Genomic DNA, 21116 nt, shown 5'->3' on the forward strand with positions numbered 1-21116 from the left:
AGCGGCTGAAATGAGCTTCCTCCGTAGGGTGGCTGGACTCCCTTAAAGACAGGGGGAGGAGCTCAGTCACCAGGGAGGAGCTCAGAGCAGAGCCGCTACACCTCCACATCGAGAGGGGCCAGCTGAGGTGGCTCGGGCATCTGGTTAGGATGCCTCCTGGACGCCTCCCTGAGGAGGTGTTTTGGGCATGTCCCACCGGGAGGAGACCCTGGGAAAGACCCAGGACACGCTGGAGAGACCATGTCTCTCGGCTGGCCTGTGAACGCCTTGGGATCCTCCCGGAAGAGCTGGAGGAGGGGTCTGGGGACAGGAAGTCTGGGCATCCCTGCTGAGACTGCTGCTCCTGTGACCTGGTCCCGGATGAGCGGTAGAAAATGTATGAATGTCATTTTTAACAAAAAATTGACTTATTTTGAAGGATTTTGGGGGATTTTATTTTGGAATGATAGGGCACGCTGTCATTCACACTGACCAACCCCTAATTTTCTTTTTTTTTGTTTGTTTTAAATGTCACTTCACAAAAAAATATTTATTTTGAATGGGTTTGAGGCTCTTGGGCAGCCACACTGTTAACCCAGATTTCATGTCTACTCAAACAATCAGTTTCAACGTACATAGATAATTAAGTTTTATTGTATAACTTGTTAAATTTAAGTGCAGTCTACTAATTCAAAGTAGAATAAACTTACATTCAAAAGTAATGTCATGAATGAGTAACTTTAAGTTAAATGAGATGGAATGTTTAAGTTTTGGTCATGACCACGCCTCTTACATTGCTGATGCATTGGAGGTTCAGTTTTCCCAAGGTCCTTTTTCAACTTAGTGGATGCTACAAATAAGTTTTTTTTAAATATATTTTAACACTGAACGCATTTAAAAAATACATGGTTAGCCGTTTCTGGTGATATTTAATTTTGTTATAAAATATACAGAAACACTTTTTAAGCTTTATATCAATGATTTTACCCCAGACTTGTGTTGTACTAGTAGACTCTAGAATGCCTAAAATCACAAAAAATATTGACTTGGAATCATTCATTTTATAGTTTATGCAAATAAATAACTCACTAATATATTTTATTGTACACGGCCGATATTTAGCCTTAGTGTTGTGTGTGACCTTTATCAGTCGGAAAATCATTTCCCGATTATTCTGAAATCACTTGAATGCATCATAGGCCACGTCTCTTCTCCGTCTCCGTCTGCTGCCGTTGTGTCCGACAGACATTTTATTTATTCAGGCTTTTTTTTTGTACAACAAGGAGTCATTTGTAAGCATTGGAAACTTTTATTTTACTACTAAACAAGTTGTTGGTGGCTGTCGTGGCCGACCACTTGAGCGAATGGGGTAACAGACGAAAAAGGAGGGCAAGAGGACGACTGAATCTGGTGAGTTAGCAGTTTTTTTTTTTTCTGTGGTAGCTTTTGATTCAAAGTTAGCATGAGCTCCAGAGACTGTTAGAGCAATGAAAAGATGTTTTCATCAGCTAAACTGACGTGGCAATGTTAAGACACATTTGGCACATTTGGCTAGCGGTGTAAAACTTTCTGACGAACATTTTCTCATCAAAGGCACGCAGTGAACGTGTTCGCGCCGCTGCCGCCCTGCCAGAGGATTTGTGCCTGTTGCACTACACCTGAGTAAAGAGGCCGACAGGACGACTGAATCTGGTGAGTGAGCGACCACGTTTTCCTCTGTTGGCTTTTGAGTCACTGTTAATGTCACTGTTCGCTCTAACGTTAGCTCCAATGACTGTTAGGCCGGTGAGGGTGAAAGACGTGGTCATTAGTTAAACTGACGTGGTAAGTTAATGTTAGGACACATTTAGCTGGCAGTGTAACTTAAAGCATTTTAACTGTCATTATTCTCTGAGACACACAGCTTTTATAACTGAGTAGCAAAAACAACATTTTAAGTATTAATACTGATATTTTCATGTGTTAGAGCCGCCACCCCCCACCTCCCCCACTTCAGCACGTGTGCTCAAAATCCACATTTTGAATCTTCTTCTAAACCTAAGCTCTGGTGTTGTGGCTGGCTGAAAAGGTTGCACAGAAAGTTCCTGTTTCTTAGCATGAGAAATGTTTGCTCTTGCTACACTTATTGCATATTTCTTGTGTAGTTTTCACTCAAGTTATCTGCCATTAATTCTTGGTACATCACATGTCAAATGTTAACTGTATTCATGTGACCAGGCTGTGATACTGCAGTGTGCATATGACCCTCTTTACTTTCACAAAATAACATTAGTCTTGTTTTTTTCTTTTTCCTTTGAGCTTCTCACCAAACTTGATGGACCTCTTCAGGAAGAAGAGCGGCTTCAGTGGGCAGCTTCTAACTGACCTTTTACGTCAGACAAGGGTAGGCTTGTCTTTACATGTCATTACTTTTCACTACTTCATTTCTCGAACTTTTTATGTTTTTCACATTTTTCTTATTTTTTATCTCTTCTTTTCTGTCCTCCTATCCACTCCTCTCTGTCCAGGAAGTTTGTAATAAAGTAATTGTTGATTTTCTGGTATTTCGTTAATCATATACAGTGTGAGTGTACTTAGTTATGTCCACTACCTTCCAGACCAGTGAGCCCACAGACATCAGGTGTCTTTGTCTTCGGGGACTGCCAGTCATCTTGGGGTATGACCCATCTGCGTTCTTCAAAACCTGTTCGGTGAGTAACTGAATTTGTTTTGAATATCTGCATCATTGATTTACAACTCGACCATCTGATATGAATTTACTACAACAAATGAAATTACTGCTACCTACTCTAAATTCCAAACAAACTAACAATGTGCAAAAGTTTGAACTTTCACCTTTTGTCTTTATTTCTGTGAAATTGGCATCAGCTAATGTGAGATGAGGAAAAAGCTCTCCATCTCTGATTAGCTACAAAACCATTTCAGTAGACGTTTTCAAACGACTCTTGTATTGCACAGATCAAATTATGGTGATGTAAAATTGTTGTTGTCCTTTCCTAATTTCTGTGGTTAATCCGCATTATTGACATTACAATGTCCTCTCTTTGTCTGTTTCTTTTTCTGTTAGGCTGCAACTGACAAGGACAGTGAAACTCCAGTGGGAATCCTCTGCATTGACGAGCAGCCTCAACTCAACCCATCCAGAGTGAGCGTCATCTTGGAAGGACTTGTGGCGATGGAGGAGCTGGCCAACCTGCCACAGGCTTTCTGTGTCCTTTTGGGACGGATTTATGCATTGCACTTGGATTACCCCAAGTGCTTGAAAAACACCCTCCTCTTCATTCAGCAGGTCATGCTAAACCTGGGCACAGGTGAGCTGACACCCAAAATTCAATCTTTGAAGAATTAACTGTGTTTAAAACAGGGGTCTGAATACTTTTCCACTGTTCTGGATTTGAGTGCTTGGTTATTTGTAATGTTGCTCTTTAAAAATACAATTACTGTAGGCACTGTTTAATATGCAAGTTTTTTATGCATAACCACTGATTTTGCTATTTGCTTTCATGCTGATTGATGTGATTCATATTATTAGTACAGCTCTTGTTCAATTCCTATTGTTACCTGAGTTTAACAGCATTGTCATTGACTTTGAAGATTATTATTGTCATCATGAGAAAAGCAGTATTTGATTTTTTGATTGCAAACCAGTTTATAACGTGACAGATGTTTAATTAAACATGTTGACAAGAACGTATTCTGTGGTTTTGCTTTTTATTGTCTTAGTTTAATCGGTATAATTTATTATTATTAAACAGATTTTATTTGTAATGGCGTGATTGGGCACATGATTTTTTTAAGGTTATTCAACTTGGAGGTTACTGTATTCAGCTTAAAATTATAAGTGGAATAAACATGTAAAGCAATTGATATTACTAATGATTTTAAGTTTAATCAACTTGGAGGTTAGTGCACCTAACCTTAAATTAACAGTGGAATAAACAGGCAAAGCAATTAATATTACTAATGATTTTAAGTTCAACAAACTTGGTATCAAGTTTATTGAACTCAAATAACAGTGCTGTCCACTATTTTTTTTAAGTTAAATCCACTTAAGTTTTCATCGAACATTACTTAATTTTTTTAGGGCAACCAGTTTCCTAAAATTTTTTAAGTAAACTCAACTTATCCGGGTTTACAGTGCAGCTCTCCCCTATTCTAGCTACCACTGAAATATCAATTTGAGGTTTTTACCAGAATTTTTCTTTGTGGGCAATGACTTTATAATTTGTAGTTTTCTTTTTTTGCCTTTTATTTCCAATGACATGAATTACTGACTGGTAAAATTGGATTTCAAAGATTTTAAAAGTCACTGAATGAAAGAAATGACTGTCAGTGTTTGGTTGACTGCTGCTCTCAGCTGAATGATTGCACTCTACGCCCAAATATGGTTATGCCGGGGACCTGCAGCTAGAGTGGGCGAGGGCAGAAAAAAAAAAAAAAAAAACGGTATCTGTTTGGGAAACAACTGGTCCCTGATTCATTAATTTTGGGCAAACTTTCAAAACTCACTTCCCTGTCCACTTGTTTTCTGTGTGTGAGTCTCTGTCTTGTGCACCATAGCAGTTTTGATAGGGAACAGAGTTATCTTTTAGGCTATGAGGGTTTTATAGCGAAGTCAGAGTTTTAGTTGTGACAGGCCTCAGTTTGGGAAAAGTATGAGATTTTCCCCCGTTCGACTCTATTATAAGTGACAGCAAAAAATGATTTTGAGCTAAATGCACAAAAAGTATCTTGTATCTGCATTCAGATCTTAATTCAGCACCTTGGACAGCACCATGTTTCATGTGTTTCTGGGTGTAAATGTACTTTTGAGTGTCTTCATATATGTGTGTGTGTGAGTGTCTTTATACGTGTGTGTGTGTGTGTGTGTGTGTGTGTGTGTGTGTGTGTGTGTGTGTGTGCTTGTGTGTGTGTGTATACAGCAAAAGCACAATAAGTATTGAGTATCGTATTCGGATTTTTAATTTAGCACCTTGGACAGCACCATGTTTCCTGTGTTTACATGTATAAATGTAAGTTTTAGTGTCTTTATGTGTGTGTAAGTCTGTGTGTTTATGTTTCTGTGTTTGTGTTTGTGTGTATATTTGTTCATGTTTCTATTTTTGGGTGGAAAAAGGTACAAAAACTATGCAGTATCTGAATTCAGATCTCAATTCAGCACCTTGGGCAGCACCATGTTTCATGTGTTTACAGGTGTAAATGTACTTTTGAGTGTCTTCTCGCGTGTGTGTGTGTGTGTCAAAGTGTTGTATATATTTAGACCTGCACCTCAAGGCTGGATGCATGAACAAATAACATGGACATGAACATGAATAAAATAGCATGGACAAATAAGTCCCAACATTTGGCCTGAACAATATAGCTCTGAGTTCCTCTAGCTGCTTCCTCCTGATCCCTTCCACCCTTTAACACACATCACAATCTGAATGATTCTCCACATTTTCAAATGAAAGTACAGATGTTCTCCACTCTGTGGACACTAATGGAACAATAATGAAACAGTCCTGCAGGAACTTTGTCTCTTGGTTCTACTTTCAGTCTCTTTCTGCACCAGTTGACCTGCGGGTGGAGGAAACTCTAGTTTCAGACTAAACCTCCACTTTACTTTGAAATTCTAACCACATGTGATGAATGTCAGACAGTTCAGCCTTTCACCTGTTCACCCTCATATCTGTTTGTGTTGCTGGACTGATCTAAAGAAACTCGTCCCCCATAGTTCCCAGAGCTGGTGTCAGAGGACCAGTTCTCCTGGCTGGATCCAGGTTCAGGATCCAGATCCTCCTGCTTCTGTTTCTGCTCAGCATCATTTACCAGCTGCTTTCCTGCCCTTATATTTCAATCAATCAATCAATCAATTTATTTTTGTATAGCCCAGTATCACAACAACAGTTGCCTCAGAGGGCTTCAATATTTCAATGTATTAAGAATAATTTTATTTATTCACTCCTTTATTTCTTAAAAAAATCATTTTAGCATGCATAAAAGCTGAAAAGAGGAAAAAATACATTTAAATGAACAAAACAGTCATTTGTAAAGAAACAGTGCATTTGTAAAGAAGTTTAAAAAGAAACTGCATTTCAACTTGAAAGCCACAGAGAAGAGCTTTTATTGTGTGGATGGAAGAAAACAAGACCAGCCACAGCTTTGCTGATTGTGTGAAGTGTAACCCTGAACCAAAACTTTGTTTGTCATCTTGTCTTTCACATTTTTTGATCTCATTCTGTTCTCTCCACTAATTTAAACGATTTATTTTTTCAAATATTTCTCAGAAAATTAGAACCTATAACCGTTACAGGATGGTGAATTGTTTTGCACATGAATGCAGATATGAAGGACTTTGCTTGCTCCTTTACTTGACTGTAAAAAGCAGCTAAATCTTTCTGATAAATGAGTAAATATATGAGTTAAATGCTGGCAGAGGAGATGGAGGAGATGGAGGCAGAGTTTCCACTCTGAACAGATTTCTGCCATATTAGGTTTTATTGAACACAGTGGACTTCCTGATTCAGATCTAAAGTGGCTTTCAGAAGAAAGCATTTTTCCATGAAATATCCCTGATAAAATTAAAAATGTAGAAACTCTTTATTTAAACTAGCCTCACAAAAATTTGTGATGTGAGTCCCGTAAATTAATCTGTTGTGTCATTTCCAGCAACACGTTGTGCACACGTTTCACGCTTTTGTGTGTGTGTGTCTCAAATGACGTTTTAAACAAATACATTTCAGTGGGAATCATCTGGCCACTCCCCTTCCCAATAAAGCAATGCATATATTATTTTTTTCAGTAAGTCAGATTTTGACTAATTTTACTTTTCTCGCCCTGGCCTGTCCAGACGAAAGGTAAAGGCCCGGTGAGGAGCCCCAGCTGTGGTTACTGACTGGGTTGTTCAGCTGTGTGCATCACAAGACAGCTATCTGTCTAATCAAACACCCTGCGTGATGGAAGAGGCTGATTGGCATCACTTCTGGAATGAAGCCTGACAGCAAGCACTGCACGCACACACACACACACAGGTGCAGGACAAACACGATGACCTTTGACCCCCACCCTACATGAAGCTTCTCATCTCTTCCAGCACACTCAGTGTCTTTTTCCACAGTAATGATTTTGGGGGTTAATTTCCACAACAGCAGTTCTCGAAGCCACTGAAAACACAACCTTTCGAAAATGACTGAAAATGGAACTTTCTGGAAACACACAGGCTTGTCTCAATGGTAGAATCACTGTTCCAGGTCCAGGTACTGATCCTGGTCCGTAGATTTACATAAACTCCAGAGTGACTTAGGCCCAATCCCGTTTCTCTTTCTAGCCCTCCCCCTTGGCCCTACCCCTATGAAACGGAGTGCTAAGGGGTAGGACAGAAAGTAAACCCCTCTGAATTGGGACACCCCTCCGACAATCGCGTACGTCATCAGTAGTTGCCGGTGCTGATGACGTAGGCAGATGCGACAATTGTTTCCTGAAGAAAAATGTTTTTCTTACATTTTAAAACTTTATGAATTGACAAAATACTGACATTTATGAACTTCTTTCATTGCGGACACCGCCATCTTGATGATCTTGGAAGGCTTTCTGAGAAATCTGTCATCCAGTGGCGGCCGGTGACGAGGGGGGCTTGTTTTGTTCGCCTGGACCGTGACTGGCGGGCAGCGTTAGTTCACTTCCGCATTGGCGGTTCGCTCCTGAATGGAGCAGGAGCAATGGTCTGATCCTCAACACCTCCAAGACCGAGGAGATGATCAAAGACTTTCGCAGGAAGCCCTCCCATTGACTTGTCATCATTAATGCTGAGGAGATTGAGGTGGTGCGCAGTTACAGGTACCTGGGAGTCCATTTGGATGATAAACTGGACTGGTCCGTACAGGCAGATGCCGTGTACAAGAAAGGACAGACTCCACTTTACTTCCTGCGTAGGCTGAGATCTTTTGACCTGTGCAGTGAGATGCTTTACATCTTTTATCAGTCTGTGGTGGCTGGTGCGTTGTTCTTTGGGGTTGTTTGTTGGGGGTGCAATATGACCCAGAGGGACAGTAACCGGATCGATAAGCTGATCAAGAGGTTTGTGTCTGTGTTGGGGAGGAAAGTGGACTCAGTGGGAGTGATGCTCAAAAGGAGAATGAGGGATGTAATGCAGGGCATCCTTGGAAACACAAAACATCCACTGCATGCGACACTATCTGCTCAAGAAAGTCAGTGCAGTCAAAGGTTCCTTTGTATGAGCAGCAGGACGGAGCATTTTAGAAAATCATTTCTTCCCTCTGCAATAAGACTGCATAACAACTCTGTTTGAACATGTGCATTTCACTACCATTGCTGGTAACTTTTAATCTGTCCCTTTTATATGTTTGTCTGTATGAGTCTTTTATGTGTATAAATGTGTGACTACTCAGACACCTGAATTTCTCCTACGGGGGATTATTAAAGTATCTATCTATCTATCTATCTATCTATCTATCTATCTATCTATCTATCTATCTATCTATCTATCTATCTATCTATTGTTATTGCAAGCGCCATGTGGTGGCCATCTTGAAAAATGGCCGCCATCTTGGACTTTCAGGTGGCTGGTCGGACAGATCTGTTGAGTGGACCTTAAGAAGTCATCATGCCATTTTTAGTGCTTGCATCATCAAATGGATGATTTCTCTACTATCCGCGATGTTATGTTAAAGTGTAACTTGCTGAGATTCTCTCGTATTATAAATTGATTAATATATTCCTCAGTGTCCTTCCTTCTGTTTAGATTAAAATGAACTTTCCCTTAAGTTTCCCGTGAACTCATGAGAAGCTAAGTTTCTGCAATTGGCCTCGCTCATAAAGCTTATTTTCCGAACCAGTTACAGTTTCAGTATGTCAGACTCGCCATCGGTAAGTACGAGCTCAAACCGAAGCTCACTGGCTACATAAACACTCTGAATGCGCATGCGCAGACAACGGGAACCAGCGCGCTTGACGGCATTTCGCAAGCATTTCTCCAGCGTGATTGACATGTTGGAGGACCAATAGTTGAATCCCGGAATTCATAGGCTAACCCCCTGTTCCCACAGCACGTTGGAGCGTTCGACTGCGTTGCGCTGCGGCGTGCTGGATGCAGCAAATAGGTTGCCATTGTATTGGTCGGGAGCAGTTCCACATCCAGCGTTCGCTCACGTGAGTCACTGACGCCGGGATAAAAATACGCGTCCCACCTATTTTTGGCCGCGGTCGCACGCAAGCGCGCCAAGCCCCGCTGCTCGGATAGCTCCAAACAGGAAAGAGAACTGAAACAACCTCCGTGTTTTCAAAATTGAATAATTTGAAACGTTTACATTTTTGGTCATTGTCAGAGATGTTCACTGAAGTATCTTTGTATAATCTTTAGTACTTATATTGTGCCAGCTTACAATATATGGTTAGTCATATAGTTATACATCTATTTGTAACATTGTTTTATATATGCATTTTGTCATAAATAAAGCTCATTATAAATATCCAAAAAACTATAAATGTGCATATTTCGATATTTGAATACATTTGTGGAGTCAACAAAAGAGCATATGGTTTGTTTTCCATGTAGTGGTAATGTTTGTCCCCTTAATACAGTTCGTTCGTGTGCTTATTTTATTGTGAAAGGGTAATGGAGTTAAACGCGCAGCACAGACGGAGTGGGTCGGGTCCGTGTCCACTTCCAGATGCGCAGCTAAACTATCGCCATGGATGAAGAGAGACTCATCGTGAAAGTTGAGAAACTATTTGGCAAAGAAACGACGAATGAATGAGTTGTTGTTGTTCCGGCTTTTAGTACTCACAGCGGGATGTTGAACATCTCGCGCATGCGCTTCACAATGGTTTTGGAGCTCTGTGACGGAGCAGAGCACAGGAGAACGCGTGCAGTAGGCGTTGACAAGCGCACACACAGACGGACGTGAACGCGCAGCGGCGCACCGCGGGTCGACGCGTGCTGTGGGATCAGGGGGTCAGAACATCATCCACTATACCTTTAAGGATCATACTGTTGAAGCTGGAAAGCTGATTGGTTTAGAGCTGGAGACCAGAGAGAAACTTTTTCACAACACATCATTTCATGTGTCAGATAACCAGCTTGATGGAATCAGTGTTCGTGAAGGATTTGTCTGTATATGGAGTTGTTATTGTGGACTTAAAGGGCAACTCCGGTTTTTTGACACCTGAACCTTATTTCTAGGTGTGTGCATGCTCATATACTCACTCAGACAAACATCGTGCAGCTCGGAGTCCTTCAGAAGTTATTTAGATCCAAACGATGTAGCCGCACTAGCGGGGGCCACAGCAATGGAGCTTCAGCGCGGGACATAATCTCTGCAAAGTCGCTCATTTCAGCTGTATTTCTTCTTCCATCGCCAGTGTTATCATAAAGTCAGCTCGTCTACCGTCTTCAGGTGGGTCATCTGAAGAGCTGACAGTTTTCGCTAACTTAGCCACAATTAGCTCGGATGGGAACGTTGCAGCGCTCCTCTCCCCAGCAGAGAGGCACTTTGAGTTGGCCTCGGCTGTCACGGTGCCCCGGCGTCTGACTTCCAGGGGCCGAGTTGGAAAACGGCCCTCAGCTGCTCCACGGAGGCTCCGGACACCCGCGAAGACGCACGGCTCACACGCGGCCGCTGGATGTCTCTCCTCGCCGGGAGGAAGCGTATCTCCGCTCCCCGGCAGATGCGCGCTCCGGGCCGGCCGCGGGACGCGCGACGGCCCGCCGCGCTGAGGCCGGTGCTCTCTCCTCGCCGGGAGGAAGCGTATCTCTGCTCCCCGGTGGATGCGCGCTCCGAGCCAGGCCGCGGGACACCACCGGAGGCCCCCCTTCCGACCGAAAGGCAACCCAGCGCCGATGGAGGAAAAATACAGCCGAAATGAGCGACTGTGCAGAGATTATGTCCCGTGCTAACGCTCCATTGCTGTGGCCCCCGCTAGTGCGGCTACATCGTTTGGATCTAAATAACTTCTGAAGGACTCCGAGCTGCACGATGTTTGTCTGAGTGAGTATATGAGCATGCACACACCTACAAATAAGGTCCAGGTGTCAAAAAACCGGAGTTGCCCTTTAACTAACCTAATGTGCTTGTTAAAAAAACACACTGACGCTTCAACTTTGAGGCCTTCTTGTTATTGAACCGCGTCCTTCTTCCTCAGAACAAACTATTGTTCAAATGAAACGTCCCATGGAAGAAGCCTGATTGGCATCAGTTCTGGAATGTAACCTGACAGCACACACACACACACACACACACACACACACACACACACACACACACACACACACACTCTAACTCTATTTGGCTTCAAGAAGACCGTAGATTCATCTCAAAAGGTGGATTTTAGCACATTTCATCGTCACTGTGAATCGAAGGCTTTTTCCATCAGAGTGGGATGCTGTGAGTGGAACTGCTGCCCGAGAAAATCTCCCTCTTTTTCTGAGCTCAGTGTTGGGATGGGATTGGATGTTATTGAGCCGTGCCTTCTTCATGTCTCCACGTGTGTGTGTGTTGCTGTGTGGCTGGTTGGACTGGTTCCTGACGTCACTCTGAAGGTGGATTTAAACAGCGTCCTCACATCAGACACAGACAGACAGACAGCAGGACTGAGCGGAGACCAGCGGCAACATGAAGCTGATCTGAGGTGAGGAACATGGAGATCTGTCTGACTGACTCTTCTGCTTTGTCTCAAAGCTTTTCTGATGTCAGCATTTTGATTTAAAGGCTGTCACAATACAGAAAAGAGACTTTGTTTGGCTGAGTGTATTTTTTGTCTGGTTCAGAGATAAGATCACCTGAATATGCAGAGAGAGTCACAATGTGTTTAGACAAGTTTACACACAGAAAGAAAAAGAACCTGCGTGGCAGAAATAGACACACACACTTGTTCTCCCTCTCTCTCTCTCCCTCTGCCTCTCTCTCTCCAAACCCACCCACGAACCATTAAGAAGATATGAGGTGGATATTAGATAAGGACAAGAAGGAGGAGGGAGGAGGAGGAGGAGGATGGAGGGAGGAGAAATCAGGAGGAGGAGAAAAAGAAAGAAAGGAGGGGAAAGGAGGCTGAACGCCGATTACGGAGATAAACTTTAACCATTGTCTGAAAGCAACAATCAAGCAAGAGCCAAGAGTCTGAAGAGTCTGAGTTTGGTGAGTTTCTGACAGGAAAAGACGTTTTCGTCTTTGCGTGTAGAGAAGCTAGAGCTAAAGAGCTAAAGCTAACCCTTAGAGACGCTAACGCATGAGGTATCTGTTTTTGAAGCTCCGATTGGTTGAAGTTCGCTGTCAGTCAAAGTCCACAGGCGGGGTTTTCAGTGAAACAGAGCGTTTTCTCTTCCAGGTTTCAGAATTAGCCCCAGAAAATCTTTTATTTCACACAAAATGACTTTTCCTTAGTGCCAAAAATAAACAATTACCATGTTAATGCCAATGATAGGGTTTGGACTAGCTAAAAAAGCATGATACAGGCCCTTTAAAGTAACAGCCCTGTCTTGCATTTTTATTGTCAGTGACGGTAACGGTGTTGTAAATCTGGAAAAAGCAATCAGATTACCTCCTGTTCATCTCTCATGCTCCCAAGTGGTCTCCATCCCTCCTGAGTTTGGTTCTGGGGCTTTTGAATCTGTCCCTTGCCTGTTGTCCTTAATTAACCTCCCATAACACTTACTGTTGCAACAACAAACACAAACCTTGACATTCCTACATGGTAGGTGCATTCCCTCCCCCATCTCACATGCACCGCTGCCTCTGCAAACAAGGATGGCACAACATGCTTCAACTGAAAACGATGTGTGTGCAGCTTGGCATTGACCTTAAATAACAGTAGAACCTGTTTTTCTGAGTCAGAAAGCAGAGATCTGGTGGTCGTTCGTTTAAAGGATTCAGTATTGTCTTCTGACCTGCTCATGTTGCAGAGTTTACTGAGGATTCAACAGCTGAAGGTGGAATGAACTGAAAGAGTCTGTGTTGTGCTCATGTTCACTTGGTGAACAACAGACAAGTATCACTTTGCCCACATGCTTCATCTTGTTGGAACAAATCCTTTTCTCAAACTACTGAGCTGAAATTCTGCTCAGCAGAGTCATGAACAGTAAACCTAGCTTTACACTTGCACGATTCTGTGGCACGCATTGGCACGAATCGAGTCGCAAACTACTCGTAAAGTGGCGTGAAGCGCGCGTAAACCCGTCATGACTGCGTGCCATGCCGGGACGAGAATTTTGAAACGTTCGAAATTTTGGGCACGGCAAAATGTCGTGACCGGGCCGTGAACTATGCGGCAACTGTTCGTGAACGCGTCGGGACAATGCGGGAGGATGCGTGCCAGTCGTGGCATGGCACGCACTGCAACGAATAGTTCACGAACAGCCCGTGTCGAGTTCACGAGTAGTTCACGACATGTTTGCGAATTGGTGCGCACCGCACCAGGCCGTGCCTTCCCATGGCACGAGCAGTTCACGGCTCGTTTACGTTCTTCACGAGCAGTTTACGGCAACTTTACGCACATCATGAGCAGTACACTACCGCACGGTGCTTGAGTACATATTGCGTTCTGCAATCCACGAAGCACCAGACGTCCCCAGGTCGTTCCAAATGGCTTTTTTTAATGCACTTAAGCCAAGCAGACAATCAATCAACACAGGGCTACTGTTGCGGCCGGAACCCACGCCAAAACTCTCAACTCTCCAACAGTCCGTGAACTTAACAAAAACAGGCTGGCTTCAGCCACCTACCTAATCTTACACTGCCACCCTCAGGAACAATGGTGCAACAGCACATTTAGCTGACTAATGTTGACTCAAGAGCCATTATAATATTGTACATAAATCATGTTGTCTGTTCCACAGCAAATCCAAAAATGACCCGGGGTTGGGGAAGCCCCCTTTTTATATGGCGTGCCGAATTGCGCAACCACGTCATTCCAATGCGGGAAGCACATAAACTATGCACAAACTATGCCTGAATGCGTCGTGCCAGTTTGTGACACTGACGGGCGTGCATTCGTGCGCATTCGTGAACTGTTCGTGAACTAGTCGTGAACTATGCGTGAACTAGTGGTGAACAGAGCGGGAGCCTGCCAGTTCGTGACTCCATATCGACACAAAAGTCGTGCAAGTGTAAACCTAGCTTAAGAAACATCAAGTCAACAGTCAAAACACAGGTGTGTGCTTTCCAGGCCCTAAATAAAGCTGTTTCAAGATGTGGACATTAGATGGCAGTTGGATGCACGAATCAATTTGAGAAAGGCTCTGATCTGAAGTGTCACCATACTGCACCACTGGCTGACCGTAGCTGTACCGTTGCTGATGACCTCGCTGCTCGGGGAGCCCAACTCAACCCAAAAGAGAAAGAAATAGACTCACCTTTCCTAATTTTTGGATATGCTTTAATTAATTATTGTGACAGAATAATGCCGCTCTCGATCAGCTACGGCAACAGTTGTGTTTTGCAGAGCGAGATGCACGCGACTGGCAATTAGTGATTGTTTCTGATATATTTGGCATTTTTTTAATTCTGAAACATGCACAGTTATCTTCATTGTGCTTTTCTACGGCACATTTCACGTTGTTTTTGTTTATTTCTTGATGTGCGTTTTGCAATTATTATGGTTCACATATTGCCAAGGGGATTTTTTTGTTTTCCCTGTGACATAATCGGTTACTTTTGTAATGATTATCTTATTATGAATATATTTCAATTGGAAACTAAATGTTATGGCTCAGTCATTTATCAAATAGTGTTCTATACTGTGCACAATTATAAGTTTTTGCACAAAAACTATGCAGAATTAATATAGTGGCTAAATGTCAGAACCATAGGGTGTACTGCATATATACAGACTCCTGTAGTGGAAATTAAAAGTATTTTAAAGTCAGATTCCTTTCAAAGAAGTAAAAAAAAAACATTTAGTGTAGTTTGGCACCGGTTGGTCTCCAAGTGGCCAAATGGAGGGTTCACTAGGCACTATCCAAACTGAACACTATATAAAATCCCTACACTTTGTGTTATTCTCATGAAACTTGGCACAGTTGTAGTCAAGGAGATGCTGAATGCAGGTAGAGGCATCATTGTGGCTGCGTCATTGCTATCATGGTGTTTTTCAATGTGTAATCAGAAAAAAAAGTTTGGCAAGGGTAAAAGTTTAATTTTTTCCTCTATAAAAATTTGCTCTGGCATGTTAAAACTTCACAGTTCTGTTGATAGATTTCACAGTGTTTTGGGGCATTTTAAATAGCATTAAAAGCAATGCGCCATTCTTGTGATAATATCGTAAAAATAAATTTCTAGTGGTACCACAGCTGCACTATATCATGTTCTGTGAAAATCAGGTTCAACCGGTTTGGCTCAAACAGACTGTGACCTTCTGAGGGCGGGTATTTTTCCACTCAGGCTATCCGGGTGAGACGGCGTCCTCACATCAAGCAGAGACAGACAGAAGGACTGAGGAGGGACGGAGAGCAGCTTCTTCTCTCCAAAAGTGTCTGAAGAAGATGTGAAGAGAGTTGATCAGGTGAGAATCTCTGTCAGCTACAACAAAGCTTTCACAACGCTGTGTTGGACTGGATCTGACTGTGTGGCTGCTGGCTGTGTGTCTGTGTGTCTGTCCAGCCTACATTATGGACACCTGTTGTTCTAGTGGAGACACACATCAGGAACAGCCTTCAAGTGTGTGTGTGTGTGTGTGTGTGTGTGTGTGTGTGTGTGTGTGTCAGAGGTAGTGAAATAGCTACAGGACACATGTGTACTTCTTTGTTTTGCAGGATGAGTGTCGGGTCACAAACTGACAGCCATTCAAATACTAATAAAATTGATAATAAAATCCATGAGAGCATTGCCTTTCACAACACTCAAGGACATTTTACAGAGTAAAAAAAAAAGTTTTTCTGTTCTGTTTTATGGCTTCATTGGTTATCTTTTAGTTTCAGCAAAGGGTTCTATAAATAAAATTTGGCTTGATTTGAAATGAACCATTTGTTCCCAAATGGTGGAACGAACTACCTAACTCTGTGCGTTCCGCCGAGTCTCTTTCTACTTTCAAGAGACAATTGAAGACTCAATTGTTCAGAGAACACCTAGGGTCTTGATCCGACCCCATGTTCGGGGAAGAATAGGTCAGGTGTTCTAAAACCCAGCACTTATGTACCACTAACTAAGTTGACACACACACACACACACACACACACACAAAAGGGAGTAGTGGCTCCTCTTCTGCAACTTGATGGCAACTCCTTCGACCAATCACACTTGAAGCAATTGAAGCATTTACTAATGGTTTCTTTCTTTCTCGTGTCTATATTCTTGCTTGTGTTGTACGTCGCTTTGGACAAAAGCGTCTGCTAAATTAAATTGTAGAATTGTAGAAAATAAAGAGTGGAAAAGTAGAGCTGGGTGTCTTCATATTACAAAATGGGAGAAGATAGATGATGAAGAGGGGAAGCACCAGGATGGAGCCCTGGGGTAAACCTGAAGTGAAAGGGTGCCTTCGCTTCCCTGAACAAAGAAAACAGGGAAGTTCAAACACAATTGTAGTCAGTACAAAACACACATACAATGCATTTTTCGTGTGTGTGTGTGTGTGTAGGATGAGTAAGCAGGAAACATCCGACTCACCTGGTCCTGGACCAGAAGCAGCACTTGGACCTGGACCTGGACCTGAACCTGAACCTGAACCCAGCCTTGCCACAGGGAGTGACTGTTCCAATGACAGATACATTACTTTCAGAGGATCTCCTTCGTCAGAGTCTCAGTAGGTTTCCTTTCATCTGCTGTTGTGTATTTTGTCATTCTTTACTAAATGATTCATTGAACATGACACACACTATTGTCTCCCTCTCACTCCATTCGTCTTCAACATTGGTTGAGTGTTTTCCTTTTCTCCAATTTTTTTAAATAAGTTTGTCTTTCATTCAACAAATGATTTCATATAAAATCACTAAGCAGTGCAACTTGATTCTAAGATGAAAGTTTCCTGTACAGTTGTCTGTGGAAGTGTCATGTTTACAGCTTCTGACTTCAGAACAGTGTGTGGGGATTTCAGTTTAGTAAAATTTGGCTATCAGTAATAGTCGTGGAAATTCTATTAAATAAATGCAACAGCGATGGCTTCCTCCTTTCCCAGCTCCACTGTCGCCAGTTCAGTGTGAGTTCTGCAGTTCTCCAAAGCAGACCAACATTTTATAACATCCATTCTGGAACAACCCAACCCACGAAAAACTGATTTTCATCAGACAGACTCGGGAGCACCAGTAGGAAAAGATAGATATTTGTTGTAATCAGTCTCATAAACTACATTTAACTATTAATTAGCAATTTTGATTCATGACATTATTCATTACCAAATTTCAGCAGCAAAACCTGAAGGATTGTGGAGTTCTTGAACAGGAGAGGTCAGCATTTATTTCGTAATTGTGAAACATTAATAAAACAAATGATTCCAAAAATCCTATTCAACATTAAAGCAAAATGCAATTCCATCTAGTTATAAGGGCAGGGTTGCTGAAGCCTGACTAATCATGGTTCAGTATCTCCTCTCAGAGGCGGGCTTTGGAACTTGGCTCCAGTTTCAAAGGTGTGCCCCAGGACTGTGTTCTCAGTTGGAAGACCCCCGTGTTGTGTGTGTGTGTGTCTTGCAGCAGAGACACACACACTCAAGGTTTTAAATAATTACAAATCAGTTTCTTTCATGTAACCACAATTCCCCAAAAGTGTGACGTGAAAATGATGAAATAAATTTACAGAAAAACAGTAACCTTTGATATTTTACAGCACCAACCATCTATTTAGTATTGAGAGAGGAGTTTGAGTTCAACTCTTGATTTCTAAGATCTTGTTCAGAAGGTTCTATGATGCCAGAACTCATTTCATTCCAAAGCAGTGACTGACTTTTGTGTGTTTCTCACAATTAAAAATCCTCACAGTATTTTGACAAAGTTGTGACTCAGAGAATCATCAAAGTCCATCTGAAAGTCCCAGTTCTTCTCTTTCTTCTCCAGTGTTCCTTCATTTTTCCAGTCAGTCTGTTCCTGATGTTGTGTTTGTTTTCAGCTCTGACTCTGGGTTTCCATCCAGCCGAGTGTCCATGAAGAGTGACCGGTCTATGGGGAAACCCTTTGACTTTAAATCAGGACCAGGACCTGCTGCTGAGGGGTGAGAATCAGTGTTTGTGTCAGGATTCATCATCACAGCTCACAGCAGCTTGAACAAAGTCAACATGTTTCTGCAGCGTCAGCCAGCAGAGCTCCCAGGTTCTCCGTGGAGGCTCCGCCCCTCAGCATCAAACACATCTGGACTCCATCTTTATGGTGAGAACAAGTGTCCATTCAACACCTTACTGTCACATCAGTGACACATAAGTTGTTATAGTAACTGATAGCAGTATATACGTATAGTTTATGTCAAGTTTAACAACTGCCTGTAAAGTATAAATCATGCTGTGGCGTCCCCCATAGCATTCATAGAGGTGCTGTGATAAATTTAACTCATAATATGCAAGCAACAGATGATTTATATGAAAATTACAGTCTGGTCAAGACAGCACGGTGCTGAAAAGCAATGATAGAGACCAAAACATGTTCTCAAACCGGCCTGTTAATGTGTTTGTATCACTCTGAAATTTTACATTTTTGAATGGGTTCCAATGAGACCTGGGCTCAATTTGAAACAAACATCATCACCCCCTGCTGGAATTTCCCTAGAAATACAACTTTTTCAATTTTCTTTTTTTTCACCTGTCCTGTCCAGCATGGAAGCAGCAGAATGGAGGTCTGGCTGCTGTTACATTCCAGACAGATTAGTTCTTCCTAGAGGAGCTTGTGTGTATGAATTTTCTCTTGTTAACATGGTTTCTTACTTTATTTTACTTGTTTTGAGTACTGATACATGATATTGCTGGACCTGACATCGGGACAGAAAGACAGGAAGCGAGACAGAGCATGAAAGAAACAAAAGTTTCTTGAAAGTGAACAAAAAAGCAAAAAAAAAGGAAAAAAAAAAAAACTAAGAGTGGAGAGAAGGAAGAGAATGCAAAGATACAACGGTCTTTCAATTCATAATTACCAGTGGTGTTGTTAGGAGTACTTTAGGGGGCTGAGGCCACCCTAAAACTTTCTTAAGCTCCCACTAAATAATTTGGGGCTATTTAAAAATAAATGATTCAATAAATTTACTAATTTTCTACATAAAGTGGTTGGAATATGATTTTAAATGCATGATCACATAACTGCTCATTACCTAAATATGATCAATAATCAGTCAGTTTCCCCTCAATTCATAGAGTCAGCTTGAGAGAGCCCTACACTGAATCCATTCAACTGGTTCATATAGAAAATGACATCACTGAGAATCCAGTCCAGATTTTTCCTGTGACCTCATATGCAGCCGGTGCCTGCAGGCTGCTATGACTTTGAAACACAGAGGGCTGAATATATGAGAATTAGGAGGAGAGCGTGGATAAAATATGGTAACAGCTAGTTAGCTCAAGCTAACAGCAGAAAGTCCCATGTTATTAATAAGCTAAATGCTTGTTGTCTGACAAATGAACAACCCAACTTTAACATTACAGACCAGGATTCTCAGAGTTTTAGGATCCAGGAACCTTTTACAGGGGAGAATGTTTTTCAAAGACTCCTCATCATCCTCATGTTAACTAAACACAATCTTCCATTTGTAACCCCAAATGCCAAACAAATTATCTGTTTGTTTTTTTTTTAACGTTCAAACCTAAATATTTAAGATCTGTGGAGTAGAAATGAACTTAACTAAATTAAATTGGTGTAATGTCAAGACAATTTCTATAATATTAAACACAGGCGAAGTCTTATTGAAGTTATAATTTCACTTCACATCATTTGGAATTTTAAATTTACAATTTACCTGTTTCTGAAGTTGCAGCCAAATTCACCATTCCTGTTTTCAGGCTAATGTATTCCTCACTCTTTCCTATTTAGTCTCTGAACTCTGGTTCTTGGTAATCAGGAGCTGCAGCATGGTTATTATTCAGTTTATTTGATATTTTACTAACTACTAGGGGGTAATGGGACCCCAGTTTGAGAACTGCAGCTGTGAACACACTGTTACTCTGCAAACCGTTAATTTGTATTTATAGCTGTTCAAAAACAAACTGAAATAATAATGAATAATTTTTCTGTCTTTGCTAGCTGTTTGTGGAGTTTTGTGTTACCTTCACTCACATCCTGGGCATCTCCTGGGGGCTAAGCCCCCCTGAACTTAAAACCTAGTGACACCCCTGATATTGACACTCCAGACGAGCGGCTGCAACACCTGCATAAAGATATGACAGAGGGCATCCTACAGGCTTTTGCTGGAGAACGTAGCATGTAGTGAACTCGGAAGTGCAAAATGAGGGTACAGGTATCAAATTACACCAGAGCATCAGGAGAGGCCTACTACAGATCCTCGTTAATCTAACCCACCACATGACAGCAAAGCGACCAAGTCCACATGCACCTGACACCCAGAGGGGGACAGAGTGCCCAAGAGCCAACCACCCCACACAGGCAGAGGGTCACAACCATACCCAGGAGAACTGGCCCACATGGGTGGCTACCCACCCCAGGTCAGCATCCCCTCAGCATTCCAACCCCGAGATCCAGGGTATCACAACCCCAAAACTGCCCCCCCCCCCCATCCCCCAACCAGTCATGTTGGATGACTAGGTGTAATTAAAACTGAGAGGCGAGCCACCAAAGGGTGTAGTGAATGAGGCCACTTAGATGGCTCCCTCCACCAAACCCACCATGATGAGCACACCCCCAAAACCCTACATGTGTGAAAGAGAATGGGGGGAGAAAGGAGAATTACAACATTACAGCTTTTCGGCACTTCCGCATTGGCTTCATTTTTTTGTTTTTTTTTTACCAGCTGAGCTTGCCACTTGATGCTGTCTTTCTCCATCTGCGGTGTTCTCTGTGATTGTGTATAACTGTATATGCAGTGTTTTCTTTATCTGTAATTCAACTATGTAGAATTTTTATGTATTATTTACATATTCCGTGCAATAATCTATTGATTGCAGTTATTTGTTACACGGAAATAATTCTATATTGATTATGTTATGTCTTTGACCATACACTGCTGGTATTCATTGCACATTCTTATATTAACTTTAACCGGAGGGTTTTAAAAAATTCATTA

At 42.1% G+C, this 21116-nt stretch overlaps 1 protein-coding gene and 1 long non-coding RNA gene across 3 annotated transcripts in view; one reads left to right on the plus strand and one right to left on the minus strand.

The window, feature by feature from the left end:
• LOC115382236 (stonustoxin subunit alpha-like) overlaps positions 1–21116 on the minus strand; it is an 829400-nt gene that overhangs the window by 489829 nt on the left and 318455 nt on the right. The gene's annotated exons all lie outside the window — the stretch shown is intronic.
• LOC115382248 (uncharacterized) lies at positions 1203–3919 on the plus strand. The gene is made up of 5 exons (XR_003930507.1): positions 1203–1389; positions 1573–1671; positions 2278–2362; positions 2577–2669; positions 3047–3919. It is a non-coding gene; the product is annotated as an uncharacterized LOC115382248 (long non-coding RNA).

Source organism: Salarias fasciatus, chromosome 23, assembly GCF_902148845.1.
Source record: "Salarias fasciatus chromosome 23, fSalaFa1.1, whole genome shotgun sequence".
Taxonomy (NCBI): Eukaryota; Metazoa; Chordata; class Actinopteri; order Blenniiformes; family Blenniidae; genus Salarias; species Salarias fasciatus.